At 43.9% G+C, this 15,962-nt stretch overlaps 1 long non-coding RNA gene across 1 annotated transcript in view; it reads left to right on the top strand.

Moving 5' to 3' along the window:
* Positions 1 to 9,268: 9,268 nt before the first annotated feature.
* Positions 9,269 to 15,962, top strand: part of LOC142830504 (uncharacterized) — a 41,631-nt gene continuing 34,937 nt past the window's right edge. The window contains exons 1-2 of the long non-coding RNA XR_012905800.1: positions 9,269 to 9,640; positions 11,836 to 11,896. This is a non-coding gene — a long non-coding RNA (uncharacterized LOC142830504). The remainder of the gene's footprint in view (positions 9,641 to 11,835; positions 11,897 to 15,962) is intronic.

Genomic DNA, 15,962 nt, shown 5'->3' with positions numbered 1-15,962 from the left:
TCTTGCACATGATGATCTTGTGCAAGAACTCGCTAATGTAGACATAGCCTTGAAATCTGCTAATCTTTACATAAAAATAGTCTGCAATAGAAATAGATTAGATAAATATTCTGGAAATAAGGTTTTTTTTTAAAGATGATCATAGTCTCATGTGGGTTTAAACAATAAGTGCATTTGCTACCACTATCTTTAACCAAATGTCAGCCAGACAGACTGCTTGAATAAATAATAGCAACCATAAGCACTGAAAAATCCTCAGGAGTAGCTGTATTAGTCTGCAACTTTAAAAATGAGTAGTCCTTTGGAACGTTTAGAGACTAATACATATATATGATCATGAGCTTTCATGGGTAAAACCCACCTCATCTGATGAAGTGGGTTTTACTCACAAAACCTTATGACCCTAAATATATTTTTTGTTAGCCCACTCTAAGGTGCCACAGGACTATCTGTTGTTTTCATAAGCACTGAAGTTGTGTTTAGAGAATAAATGGTTGTAAGTCTAAGATTACACTTGCACCATAGGAACATTTTTTCTGTCTCACTCTTGGCCAGATTTGACATGTTTGGAGATATAATACATAGCTGTCCTATTTATATCAGCATCTTCAAGATATCTTGGGGCAGATTCTCAGAGGAAGTAAATTGTGACAATATATGCTAGTAGGGGTTCTGTTCCAAACAATGTTAGTATTGTAACTAAACAGTAGGGCCAAAGGGCAAACTTAAAAATCACAAATCCCATTTTCAAAACCATAAGATATTTTTGACATTTTTATTTAAGATTTTCTAAAGTGTTAGTGCTTCTGAATGCCTAAATTGAGACCCATCAAAAGGGCATGATTCAGAGAGCAGATGCTCAGCCCTTTATAAAAATCAGACCCCTTGAGACATTTTAAAGTTAGGACTCGCATTTACTTGTAATTTTTTTTTAACATTTTGACCTGTGAACACCCTTTAAAAATGCAGATGATCAAACAAGTGCTGCACTCCGCTCTTTAAATGGAAAGCTGTGCCTGCTTTTTTGTGATACCATGCTGTTTTTCTAGATGTATAGCATATCGGAAACACTTGTCTTTAACCTATTTGGAGTAAAACTTACTCAATTTAGTAGGATGTGAAATGCATCGTATTTTTTAAATTTGCTGTGTGATGTTATACAAAGGTTAATGCTGGAATAAATATGGCATTAAAGAACATATTTTCCTGCTTCCTGATTGAAATGCAAAATCCTGTTTACCTAAGGTCATAGGCTACGTCTAAACTGCAGGCTTCTTTCGAAAGAGGCTTTTCTGGAAGAGAGCGTCTACACAGCAAAAGTGCAATGAAAAAGCGATGTGCTTTTTCAAAAGATAGCATCCACATTGATTTGACGCTATCTCGCATTTCAGTTGTGATTACTGTGGATGGAGTGGCCACCAGGACAGCTGTGCTTTTTCTTAGAGGTGTCGTCTTTTGCAAAAAACACTCTCTTCTGCATGCACACACGCCTTTTTCCAAAAAAGCTTTTTTGGAAAAAGGTTTCTTCCTTATAGAAAGAGGTTTACCGCTGTCAGAAAAAACCCTCCATTCTTGCGACTTTCTGTCGAAAGAATGCAATAGCAGTTTGGACATAAGTGTAGTTTTTCCAGAAAAACGGCTGTTTTTCTGAAAAAACTTTGCAGTGTAGACAAACCCATAGATAGGTAATTAGTGAGACTAGGTGGATGAGGTAACATCAACAGAAGTTGGTTCAATAAAAAATGTATAATATGATCCAGCTTCTCTCTCCAATATCACTGGATCAACATGGCTACAACAATATTGCTTATATACTTATAGTGCTGAATTTAAAAGCAATGATGTGAATAAGCAACAACTGCATAAACTTAATGTAATGAATTTTCAAAACTGAATTAGGAAAAAAAGATCATTGTTTGAAAGATCATTTCAGCCTATTGATTGCCATCACTCTTAGTGAAATTATACAAGGGTCAAAATATTTTGATCAGTTGAACAACAGAAGTTTTACTTGCTAATTTGTTTTTTTTAAATACAAAAAACTGGACAGCCTAGAACACTTAAAAACCTTCTTTTACATTCAACATCCTTGACTTTGTTTAGACTTTTCCTAGGAATCTGTTCCTAGTCTTCCAGAGATCACATTTTAACGGTACTGTTGTTCTGCTTTGCATGCTAGTCTCTGCATAATGTTTTCTTGTGTTACTCCCTTCGATGAGTTAGAGTACTTTTTGAGGCATACTGAGAAAAATATTCAGCAATTTAGAAAAAAAAATGAATTCAAAGACCTAAGTCACTTTTGAAAATGGGATTTATTCACTTTTGAAAATTTTACCCATTGGCAACATTCATCAGGAGGGATATCACTTGGAGATTCTCTCTCAGAGGATTTTGGCCAATGTTTGTAATCCTAGATGCAAGGGATGTAAAATCCTATTTAACTGATTAACCGGTTAAATGTAATGTTTAACCAGTTAACTGCTCAAAGGGTGTGTGTGCTGCGCTTGGGCTGAAGCAGCCTGTGGTGCGCCAGGGCTTGGCCCTTTGCTGACAAGGGCTGCTCCAGCTGGGTTGGAGCAATTCCTGCCTGCAGCAAGCACACCTATTAAGAGTAAGGGTTACCAGTTAACTGGTTAATCATTCACATCCCTACTAGATGCCTAAGTTAGTCCCCTAACTGCATATTTCAGCTTCTAAATAATACTGAAGTGCTGAGACTTTGTAGTTATTATTGATGTAAATGGGAACCACAGTGCTCAATACCTCTGTAAAAACCAGGCCACTTTTGCTTCCTACATGTGGCTTTAGGATTCTAAATGCAGAGAACCAGATTTAAATGTTTTTTCCTTAATACATATCTGGTATTAATTAGCATTGTCAGATGAGGAGAATATGATAATATATTTAGCTTGTGTGCAGCCCCTGGATGCAAGTTAGGGGAAAAGTTTGAAAGCCCCCCAAAAATATAGTGTTAAACAGTTCAAACAGACTCCTTTCATCTGAAGAAGTGGGTTGTGCCCATGAAAGCTTATGATACCATCTACATTTTTTGTTAGTCTTCAAGGTGCTGCAGGACTATGGGTTGTTTTTTAAAGTTTTTTCACAGGTTCAATGTTATACTAATAGGTCTAGCATGCTGGAAGGCTTTTGACTTTTAAATCCTTAAGCAGATCCTCTTTGAGGGGGGAGAGTCATCAGTCTGCAATAGCTTGTTGTGAGAGCCTGCAGAAATGGTCAGAGTAGGGGTACGAAGAGGGGAGAAGTTGAGTAGTAACACCCAGGGGAGGCATTGCCACCACTTGCCTCTTTATACCTAACACTCATGGTACTGCTCCAGAAGTGATTGCAGATATTTTTGGCAGATATTCTTAGGATAAAAGGCTCTATGTTAATGTAGAAGGGTTTTTTTCTGTGTAATAAAAAGGGGGTGGATAGGTTTGGATAGTGTTTGTTAGTGTAAAGAGTTTTGTTTGCCAGGTGGTCTCTATTGTACATTCTCTGTGTCAAGCTATACTTCCAGAATGCACTGCAAAACATAAACAGATTAGTGGTAAAGATTCTTCAAGTTTATTAGTTGCACCATTAGAGTGATAGATTAGGAGTAAAGGAACATAACTGGCAGCAAGTTTAGAGAAGGTTCATTACCACATTGGTTTGCCTCACTTATTTAATAATGTCATATGAAAAATGTTATATTAGACATTTGATGAATAATACAGCCTTCATTAAGTTATGTAAATGGATGTAACTTCGTGGGTGGGTTAAAGATAAAATATTTCACAAATCTGTCTCCATCCAAAGAATAAGAGCAGCACAGGCGATTTTAAATACGTTTCAGATGAAAATATTTCAAAGCTGGTGGATGCTGGAGTTACAAACTGACCTGTAAGCCACATACCTCATTTGGAACTAGAAGTACAGAATCAGGCAGCAGGAGAGATAAACAAAAAATAAAAAAGTCAAATACAGTATTAAACATAAACTATTTAAAAATGTAAGTTTAATTAAAAGATTTGACAAAAGAAGGGAACTGTTTTTGTGCTTGCTTCATTAAAATTAAGATGGCTAAAAAAGCATTTTTCTTCTGCTGAGTAAAGTTTCAAAGCTGTATTAAGCTGTAAGCATTTGAAAGAATAACAAAAATGTGTCATTCAGTTACAAACATGTCAGAGTTATGAAAAAACTCCATTTCTGAGGTGTTCATAATTCTGAGGTTCTACTGTAGTATAATTTTAATGGACTGTTTTTATAGCTGCCTGTTTAGTTGCAGTATGAGCAGCTAATATATTAAAAATATTCGTCTAATAAGACTGGACTCGATGACCTCTCAAAGTCCCTTCGGGTATGTCTACATTAGCCACCCTAGTTCGGACTAGGGTGGCTAATGTAGTCATTCGAACTTGCAAATAAAGCCTGGGATTTAAATATACTGGGCTTCATTTGCTTGTTCCCGGGCGTCGCCATTTTTAAATGCCCCGTAGTTCGAACTACCTGCCCGCGGCTACACGCGGCACGGGCTAGGTAGTTCGAACTAAAGCTCCTAATTCGAACTACCGTTACTCTTCCTGCAATGAGGAGTATACATAATAATGGGCATACATAATGGATATAAAAATAGCCACTTTGTGCCTTACCTGCTCCCCTTTGAGGATTATTGCTACTTCCTCTCATAAGAATAGATTTCAAGGAGTTGAGAGGAAAGTACAGAGGAGCATGTATGCATTTAGCAAGCTGCTTCCAGCTAGAATTCAGATGTTTTTGTTCTGTATATTACCCTAGATCCCAGGCACTTGCCAGAACTGACCACATAATGTATAGATTGTTTACACTCTACTGCCATGCTTTTTTAACTGACTTCCCTCTCTACACAGTGTTATCATATTAACTGTACATTATTGGTGATAATGATGCTGCCTCCAGCATAGTGGACAAGATAGTGCAAGCTTTATAAATCTAGTAGTTAAAGAAAAATATACATCAGTCTATCACCAAATAGCTTGAATTAATAGCATCTCCTGACTTTTTTGCTCATTGCGTGAAATTAAATAGATCAGATTTTTCTATGGGGAATTTTACCATAGTTGGAGCTGGGATGGCATTGGTCATTCAAATAAACTCATCATTAGACATCTTTTCCTAAAAAGGTTTCAAACCTCAACTGTGTAGAAACACAGGGAAATGTATTTTTACAGCATGAAACTATAATGTCTTAAAATAATTACATTGTAAAGGACTGTTTTACTTTGTTGTCCAAGTGTTGTATATATTTCTTTTGTTTTGTTTTGTTTAGCACTGACTTGCACGTGCTTATTATCAATACCTTTAGAGGAAGAAAGAGAAAAGCAGAGTATGCAGACAGGAAGACATGAAAACCTTTGCAAAGTAAAATGCAGATTATGAGGTACCATCAATTTATTTTGTGGATCTCTAGGTCATTGCTCTTTTCACCTTTTATTAACCTACTAAGAGATTAGTCTTTGCAAACTAAAAAGGAAAGGCCAATGCACAACATGCTTCCCCAGGAATGAGGTCACAAAGAGGAGACATGCTCTAAGTACAACCCCCAAAAAAGAAATAGAACCCTGAAGGCTAGGTTGCCATTACACTTTACTAGTGCTACTGTGATTTATTGTATCAGTTCTACTGTTGACACCTTTATGTCCCTCCCTCCTATCCCAGCAGGCCACAGAGACACAGTTCATGATAGATGCTGGTGAACTTTTCCTCTGATCACCTTCTGAAGAACTTTCCCATAATCTATTGTTTTCCAGCACAGTGGAAAACAAAACAAGTTTTTTCTTTACTTTCAGTTACCAGCTATTTTGCCCTAACTTTAAAGCAATGTACTGAATTTATTACAGCAGTGTGAAAGAAGTTTTAAACTCTTGTCTCTTTATCCTACTCCCTGAACTTAAAATGGTCCAGAGTAAATCAACATAATTGCTGTTAGTCTTACATTGTTGCAGGAATGTTTTATATTCCATGTTGTCAGTTATTTAGAACAGTTAATTGAAATTGCAAAGATAAAAAGAAAAAAGCTACAGTTAAGAAGTTAACTTTTTTGTGCCTGTTGATACTTTATGAATTATATAAAAACCTAACATTAACACGAGCCTTAAAAGGGATGAAATACCTAAAAGAAAGATATACAGCTGAGGAGGCAAGGAAAGTATTTCCTCTTATTAACAATATGCAAATACAAAACCCTATTCTTGATTTAGGGGTGCAGGTATTAAATAGCTGATGTGGCGTTCCCATCAGTACCTCCAAATACCCAGCTGATCCCTGAAAAACACAGGGGTTGGTACCAAAATAATAACAGACATGGATTGTACCTGTCTTTCTCTCATCAGCATTTGGCACCATTACTGTAGCATGAGGGGGGAAAGAGAGTCACCAAAACATTAGGAGAAAAGATAATAAAGAGAGTGCACTTGGAAAGAACAAGGGTGAACTGTCCTGGGAATTTTCTCTCTCTCTCTCTGTCTCTCTAAGATTCTTGATTTTTGCTTGCCCTGCATCAGTTAATTGCTATTCTGAGGCAGTCTGTGGATAGGATCAGCAGTGATAAACATAGAATTTACCACACATGGTTGGTTGTATGGGCCTGTCATGCCTGGGCACCAGGAATATTCCAGGCCCAGGGCCCAGCAAAGTTCTGGATCAGGTCTCTCCCCTACTGCCCCAGGTGATCTTCCCCCACTGCCACCTGTGACTGGGCACGTGTCCCTGCAGCACTGGGGGATGGAGGTGTCTCCACATGCAGCCAGTACTCTGAGCACTTCTGTGGCCAATGGGAAGCTACCAGGGCCATGATTGTGGGAAAAGAGCACATGGAGACCCCCTGGCATTCCTTGCCTAGGAACTGCTGTCAGAGGCGGGTGCTTCAGGTAAGTGCTGAACTCCCACCCCTTCCCCCATGCGCCCTCCCACCTCTGCTCTCTCCCAGAGCCTGCTGCAACCCCTCACCCCACCCTTTCTGCTCCCAGGCTCCTTCTAGCATCCTCACTCTCAAACTGCCTCTCACAGCCTGCATCCCACAATTCTTTCCTTCTGCACCCCACCCCATCCCAGAGCCTGCACCCCAGACTGCCTCCCAAACCCACATTCCTTCCCAGAGCTTGACCCCTCACCATCCTCCTACCCATCAAATGCCTGCCCCAGCCCTCAGCCTGCACTCAGACTCCATCCCAGAGCTTGAACCCCAGACACCCTCCCACACCTACATTCTCTCCCAGCTCTCGCCCACCTCATCCTCTTCTGCCTGCCCCCTCCTTCACCCAAACTCCCTCCCAGAGCTTTAGGAAGGTAGAATAGGGGGAGAGAATTTGAGTCAGGGAAGTCTGCAGGCTCTGGGCATTCTGGGCACCACCAAAATTTCTGCAAACCTGAAACCACTGCAAACAACCATATCCAGTACACAGATACATCAGCTTGTACATGATTGTGAATTAGCTAGCAGCCAGTATGGGGAAGGATTGCATGAAAATGGGTGATCACCCACAACGAAGATGGTGCTCTTCTATTGCTCTGACCAGCTTCATCCTTTGAGCAGTAAGATAGAGGAAACTGAACTCCATAAAGGCCTCCAGATTTATCCTTATAAAAAGTGAGACACGCAACCCCTGACTAGCTTTCAGTAGGGGTCAATACTCCTACTATATGCAAGGTATAGGCCACAATTGACTTTTCAGTTTATTGAGCCTTGAATGCCATTGGTAATATTTTTACTACTAGAATATCTTCCTCTTCTACGGGCTCCACTTTGGGTACGTCTAGACTACATTCCTGTCGTCAGAGGGATGTAAATGAGGCACTTCAAAATTGCAAATGAAGCCGGAATTTAAATTCCCCAGGCTTCATTAGCATAATGGTGGCTGTGTTTTTTTCGAAATGGGGTTTTTCGATAGAAAAATGGAAGTTTAGACGGCGATCTTTTGAAAATAAAACCCTTTTTCGAAAGATCCTGTCGTCTTCAAAAAATGAGGGTTACAGGATCTTTCAAAAAAGGGTTTATTTTTGAAAGATCCCCGTCTAAACTTCCGTTTTTCTATTGAAAAGCTCAGTTTGGAAAAAAACCCGTGGCCACCTGTGACGTAGGTGGGTACCTTGCTGGTTGCTAGGCTTGGGTTGTGAGTGACGTCCACTGGCTGCTATCTGCAGCACGGCCCAGCAGGGCAGGGGACGAGTCATTATGCAAGGGGGCTAAGAACCTGTCTGACCAGTCATCTCCCAGGGAGCGGAACAATGGGAAGAAGGGGCATGGGGGCAGGGCTGGAAGTGAGGGAGTTAGGTTTCTGAGTGGTATCATGGAGGAAGCATCCTAGGCAACGGGCTGAGATTAAGGGGCCCAGGCTCCCCCATCTGAAGGGGGCTGAAGCATCCTAGGCCTGCCCTGTAGCCAGATGACATCTGTGCTGTGCTGTATCCTGGAGAAGCAATAAACTCCCTCTATTCTACTGGCTGGTGGAGTCTGTCCGTGCTATTACGGGGGTGCAGGAGACGAGAAAACCCCAACGCGCCGTCACCCCACCATTATGCAAATGAAGCATGGGAAATTTAAATCCCAGCTTCATTTACAATTTCGAAGTGCCTCATTTACATCCCTTTTTCAAGAAAAGGGATGTAGTCTAGACACAGCCGTAGTGTCATCATTCTCTGAATAGATTTGTTTTGAATGGGCAGTCGTGACAGTAGGGACCTGGGGAAAGGCGCAAGATAGGCAAGCTCTGGTTGAGAAGAATTGGGACAGGACATAGCAGTGATGCTACTAACCAGCGGCGGATTTGGGGTAGGGCGAGCGGGGTGCCCTGCGCCTGTGCTGTGACGCCACGGTGCATGCGCCGTGTCAAAGGGGGGGCCCCCGTGAAATTGTGCTGCCCGGGGCCCTGCGGCACTCTCATCCGCCCCTGCTCCTAACAGCAAAGAAAGAGCATGAGTACCAGCCTCAGGGCAGACTCTTAAAAATCATGGCACAACCTCAAACTGGCTGTGCATTTTAAACTTAGATTTCACCAGCTATCTGTACCAAGGGCAAAGTCCTCAGACACATTAACAACTTTCACACAGCGTCTTAGTCCCGTTGAGTTCTCTGGTCTCTCTTGCCACTGAGATGAGAATAGCTCTGTGACAGATGGCCTCAAGAATCACAGTGTAGTGAGGCTAGACAATAGCATGGCCTCCCTCTGACCCAGAACAGGAAGGGCTCCCTAAGACCTCTTGCTGGGTGGGGCCAGACTCACCCACTGGAAGCAGGAAGGCAGACCAGAAGTACAAGAACCAGGGCTCAGAGCTCAGTTTGGCGCTGGCTGCAGAGCAGGCCAGATGCTCTGCCTAAGCTCCAGAGGAGGAAGTCCCAGCCATGCTGCCCTCAACGGGAGGACTGGGTTGGGCCATCAGGAAAACTGCTGGGCCCAGAAGACTGGCTGAGACCACTGCTGGGCCTAGAGGACTGGCCAGGGCTATTGGGACTGCTGTCGGGCCCCAAAGGTTGGCCTGGACCCCTAGTACCTCTGCTGGGCCCAGAAGACTTGGGCTGGCTGGACTACCTGGAACCCTGCCTGACCCTGACCTGGAGCCCATGGACACGCTGCCGGCACCTTTGCCTCTGGCAGGCCCCACAGAACAGACGTGGAGCCAGGTAGGCCCCTGGGGGGAACCAGGAAACAGCCCCCGGGGTAGGGCCGTCTGAGGAGATGGAAGTCAGATGGGCAGTGTGTTGGGTTCAGGATCCCTGCTGACTAGGGTTGCCAGGTGTCCGGTATTCACCCGGACAGTCCGGTATTTTCGGCTTCTGTCTGGTAAAAAAATTCAGAGAATACCAGACACCTAAAATGTCCGGTATTTTCTGAATTTTTCCCTGGCTAGGAGGCGAAAATGCCGGGCACCTGGCAACCCTACAAACACTCAGCGCCTGGCCTCCCCCCTGGCTCCCAACACCCCTAGCCCCTTGATCCCCAGCCCCATGCTTACCTGGTTCCCCAAGGCTTCCGGCATAAAATGGCTGCCAGCCAAAAGACCTAGGGCAGTGGTCCCCAACCTTTTGGGGCTGCCGTACGTCCGGGGGTGGGGCTGCACGTGTGCTGCACTTACGGGGTGGGAGCTGCACATGCGCCACATGCCCGGGGCCTGGAGTGTAAGAATGGCTTGGGCTGGCCCTGATCGCTCGGGCGCACAGAAGTGCCCTGGTGGGTGGTATGGTGCCCGTTGGCACCGCGTTGGGGACCACTGACCTATTTATGTTTTGGCTTAATAAGTCCTTGGAGTCCTTTTATTTGCTCAACAACTTTGGTCTCCCTCCTTTTTTTCCCCTTCAACAGAATTTTTTCCAGTTTTTTTGAGGGGGGTGGGGTGGGTGGGTTTGGTAATTTTGTTTCAACCATCTGGCAACCCTACTGCTGACCCAGTGGTGGCCCATGCTGCCACTGTTAGGACCCTGGGCTGGAATGCAGTGGAGTGGGTGGGCCTATGTCGCACCCACCACCCCTCCCCTGCAGTGGCAGGATCCCCCTGGTAGAGGTAACGCCCCCGTGCTGGTTGGCTTGCTGCCAGCGAGGAGACCCAAGCCCCACTTCAGCCTGCAGACAGGCCTGAGTGTTAAACTGGTTAACTCTTTGTACGGTTTGTGGGTTGCCCTACTCTGACCAAGGGCAAGGCTGTATAAACTATTTGGTTGCACCTGCAGAGTAGCTGGTGTCCTTAGCTGTGTTGACTGATGTTTCTGAACTGTTTGTTGCCCCACCCTACTCAAGGGCATGGCCCGTAATAAACTGCTGCTCAGCCTGCAACCAGGCTTGAGCCTCTGACTGGTTGCTCATCTGCCCTGCACTGCAGGTTTGGGTCAGTGTAAAGACCATTCAACTGCTTTTGGGTGTCTGCCCTGTACTCTGAGCCCAGGCTTGAAAGGGACTTCTAATTGTTTATCTGAGGGCCTGAGCACAGGTCTGGGGCCCAGGACTAAACCACTGATCTTACACACAGCAATATTCAAGTTTCTTCTAATCCCACTTATTCTAGGTCATTTGTGCTTAGGTTTCACACCAAAGAGCATGGTAGTAGCCAGTCCTATAATAAACTATATGAAGATTAACTAGGAAAAGGAAATTACAGAGTTATTTAAAAGGTTAAAGCAAGCAAACATACACATACAAATGAATTACAATGTAAGGTTTCAAAAGGTAATTATATACTCAGCAGCTCTATTAGTCCCTTAGGGCTAACCAGGCAGTGCCTACAAAAGCTCATTATACTATTAGTTTATAAATTGCTACCAGACCAGTTGTTGTTTTTTAAGTTTATCCAGGCTAAGTAGTGGGGATCTCTTGCTTATGTTTAGAAACACCTTCCCCCTCCAGAATCTAAGGAGTACAGAAACCCAAAGCTCCTTTGATTTGGGGTTTTTAACCCCTTCCTACTATGCTCTCTGAACTGCACACTTAGCTGATGGGAGAAGTGTACGCGCATAACTCATCTTAATGGGGAGGAGAGCAGAATAATAAGGCTCTCAGTTTAGTCCTTTGTATTGGCCGTTTCTCAAGCAAACACAGGGAATTTCCAGATGTGAGATCTAGCCACAGCCTGATACATATGGATGGGTCTCCCCTTTTGGGATGAGTGTAACAATTTCCATGGAAGATCGGCTTTTCTCACAAACTAGCATCCTTCTCCTGTATGGCAAATCATACAGACCCAGAGGCTCAAAAAACAACCATTCAGATATTACAGTATAATCCAGAACAGAGAGATTCCAAGTAATATTAATGCATTTACAAACATTAAACAGTTTAAACACTTTCATATAATTCTAATACCTATTTTATCAACATTAAACCCCAGGTGAGCCAGATAGATTCCAGCTCTGTGTATGTCAGCATCCAGCTGGGACACTGGGACCTTGGTGAGTGAGTAGAATTGGGCAAGATGTAGATTTATATCTTTTGTTCCACAAAACCAGGGAGATCTGCAGCAGTGGGCTTCAATGGTACAAAAATAGCACCCAGCCTGCAACACATAAGTGTCACAGCATGAATTCTGAATGTTATATGTGGCCTCATGACTGCAATGTTGTTTGTGAAAACAAACATCTACTTTCTAGTATCCATTCTCACCATTTAAGAGTGTTTCCTTAGCCAAGTCTCTATTAAATTTAACAATAATAAGGCTAGAGGAGAAACAAGTGGTCATGTTAGAGAGGTATGTGTGCACTTCCTGAACACTTCTTTCTGTCACCATGAAAGCAGTAGCTGACTGCTAGGACCAGTTATTCTTGCTCCAAGAATTGTGAAGTCTCACTTTTGGCAAAGGTACTTGTTTCTTTGTTCACTGGGGTTTTCTGAAGCAAAAACTTTACAGCAGCTAATGGTGGGCTAGATTCACTGGTACATTCTGGCTGCTTTGGTGAAACAAAATGGCTTAGCAGTCTGCAATAGCACAAAACAGCTAGCTCACACCACTAAATATAAGCCCACAGATATGTAAAGTATCAGACTTTGGGAAAGGCCAGATTCTGCTCTTATTTACAAATCCAGAGTAATTGACTTTTTGGAGGGGCTCTGAATTTATATCTCTGTAATTTCTGAGAAAGATCCTGGCTCACAGTCCCTTTATCAAATTCGGAAATCTTAACACAGGCTCTCATCCTGCAAACAAGTCTGTTCCTGCTTTGCTTCTTCCACATGGACAGTCCTGCCGTGGAGCCCTGCTACCAAATGTATTTAGGCTCCTAACTGCCAATGATTTCAATGGAAGTTAGGAGTCCAAATACCTTTCAGGGTCTGGCCATCAGTGATTAGCTGTAGTTAGGGGTTCTTTTGGGATTACCTACATATAGTTTCAGCAGATGGAAATTATTTAAATGACACGTGGTATACAAATGACTAAAATCTAGGAATGATGCCAAGGGCCTGACTTGTGTTTCTAGAACCCAGAGATGGAAGGTCTATTAATTCTAGGAACATACCTGAAAATTCTGATCCTGCTAGATCAGTTGTTTAGTAAGAATGTTTACTGACATTACATAAATGTATATGCTGTTAGATCAGTGCTCTAAGCATTGCATTACTTACACTGGACAAATAGATGCTGTTTCACTCTAGAATCTTACTATGGTAACACATTCAGAATGATACACTGTATTGAACATCTAAGCTCCCAGTTGACCACTAGAGAGAGCAAATATGAGACTGTGACATTTTTATTAAGGAGCAAAGACCTCCACTTTGGTTATAACAAAGCACTGATTCTTTTAAGGTATGTCTACACTACAGCACTAATTCGAACTAACTTAATTTGAATTAGTTAATTTGAACTAAGCTAATTCGAATTAGTGCATCTAGACCTAAAAACTAATTTGAATTAGCGTTTTGCTAATTCGAACTAGCATGTCCACATTGAGTGGACCCTGAACCCAAGTTAAGGCTGCCCGGAACCAGGACTTAGAGTGTGGAGCTGCTGCCTCAAGCTAGCTGAGGGCTGTTCTTAAAGGGACCCGACACCCATCCTGGACAGACAGTTCTCAGGGTTCCCCGTTTGCTTGTCCTCAATGAAGTTCAGCAAAGCAGTCCTGTCTTGGAGTGCCCTGAGTGCCCACACTTGGCACATCACAGCACTTGGCCATCAGCCCAGCTGCACTTGCAGCAGGCTGCCATCTGGGGGAGTCAGTTGGGGAGCTTTCAGGATCCAGGAGGCCCTGCAGGAGAGCTTCCACCCCGAGGAGCCCGCAGAGCCACCCCAGTTCTCCCCATCGGGGGCTTGTGCCCCATTCCTCCTTCACCTCCTTCCACTTACCCCTCCCTACCCCCCTTCCTGATGTAAAAAACGAAGGACATGTGTTTCAAAAATAGAAACTCTCTTTATTTAACAAAACTGGGAGTGGAGGGGATGAACCTCTGGGGAGACAGGTAAAAGGAGGTGGGAGAGGGGAAGAGAGAGGGTGGGAAAGGGGAGGAGGAAACCTGGGAGGAGGGAGCTGGAAGGGGGAAGCCAGGGGAAGAAGGAGGAGGGGAAGTATAAAACTATGGTACACCATATTTTCAGTACTGTGTACAGATGTGGTCTCCTCACCTCAAAAAAGATGTTTTGGCCTTGGAAAGGGTTCAGAAAAGGGCAACTAAAATGATTACAGGTTTGGAACAGGTCCCATATGAAGGGAGGCTAAAGAGACTGGGACTTCTCAGCTTAGAAAAGAGGAGACTGAGGGGGGATAAGATAGAGGTCTATAAAATCATGAGTGGTGTGGAGAGGGTGAATAAAGAAAAGTTCTTCATTAGTTCCCATAATATAAGGACTAGAGGACACCAAATGAAAGGAATGGGTAGCAGGCTTCAAACTAATAACAGAAAGTTCTTCTTCATAAAGCAAATAGTCAACCTGTGGAACTCCTTGCCACAGAAGGCTGTGAAGGCTAGAACTATAACAGAGTTTAAAGAGAAGTTAGGTAAACTGATGGAGGTTGAGTCCATGGAGTGCTATTAGTCAGGGGGTAGGAATGGTGTCCCTGGCCTCTGTTTGTGGAAGGCTGGAGATGGATGGCACGAGACAAATGGCTTGGTCATTGTCTTCGGTCCATCCCCCCCGGGGTACCTGCTGTTGGCCGCTGTCAGCAGACAGGCTTCTGGGCTAGATGGACCTTTGGTCTGACCCAGTACAGCCATTCTTATGTTCTAAGCTCAAGGCTCAGGGTCAGGGGTCTCACTGGACCAACTTGATTTTTATGCAAACCTGCTCCTGGGTTCGCATATGGTCTTCGGTGGCCAGGCTGGCAGCTATCCTGCCCTAGATGGCCACTTTCCTGTGCCTAGTGCGGCGATCGTGGACGTTGGAGGCCTCCCCCCAAACCTGGATGAGGTCCATGATCTCCGCACTAGACCAGGCGGGCGCTCCTGGGAGCCGCCAGCCTGGTCCTGGGAAGAGGGGGAGGGCTGGGTGGCAGCGGGTGGCTGGCTCATGCCATGCCAGGTGCAGGGTCTGCTGCCTGGGTGATGGAAGGCTTGCACCTGGCACGGGCACTGTAGCCAGACCGTGCCCCTTTAAAGGCTCCGGGGCCGCGAGGGGGGCAGAAGAGATTCCCTGGTTGTGCCCAGAGTGTCCACCAGGGCAAGCTGGGAAGAGCTAGCCTCCAACTAGTTTGAATTAAGTGGCTACACAGCCCTTAATTCGAACTACTTAATTTGAACTAGGTGTTAGTCCTCATAGAATGAGGTTTACCTAGTTCGAATTAGGCACTCTGCTAATTCGAATAAAATTTGAACTAGCGGTTTGTATGTGTAGCGCCTATGAAAGTTAATTCGAACTAACGGCTGTTAGTTCGAATTAACTTTGTAGTGTAGACATACCCTTACATTGCTAAATACAAGCATTTTTCCATCCATTTCCTGAATGTTATTTTGATAAGGTGCACAGAGGTTAAGTAAGGGGTTCTGGCCTCATGAGCCAGAAATATCCTGCCACTGTACCAGCAACCAAAGCAGCTGGACAAAAGAGCCCAGGTCACTAAGCATGGAGCCGCACTTGCTTTTCTCCATTCTCAATTTGTCTGACTTGAGGAGAAGCAGTTGTGCTCTTGAACCAGTAAGTGGAACAGTCTCCTAACCCCAAATCTAACAAGTGGGATCTTTGCTCTTCAGAGAGGAGTAGGAGGAGTTGCAGGGGAAACTGTGTCCACAGGGGAGAGGCTGACTTGTGTCTCCAGTGAGTTGGTTCATTGTTTTGTCTGTTGTGTTTTCTATTTGAGTACCTGTTGCTCATTCAGGAAGAGGCATGGTTCAGTGACTTGGGTCACTAATTCTTTTCTGAGTGTCTAAAGACTCAATAAACGAAAAACCTGGGACAATATTTTTTTCCAAAGGAAAACTGGTTGAGGGCTGTTCTGTGCTGTCAAAGGCTGGGCACTTTAGCAGATGTGAGTGCATTTACTTGATCAATGTAGTCTGCTCAGATCTGAATCTGGATTTTAACTGGGGCTG

The sequence above is a fragment of the Pelodiscus sinensis genome, chromosome 8 (assembly GCF_049634645.1).
Source record: "Pelodiscus sinensis isolate JC-2024 chromosome 8, ASM4963464v1, whole genome shotgun sequence".
NCBI lineage: Eukaryota > Metazoa > Chordata > Testudines > Trionychidae > Pelodiscus > Pelodiscus sinensis.
This window is presented reverse-complemented; position numbering and strand designations above follow the sequence as displayed.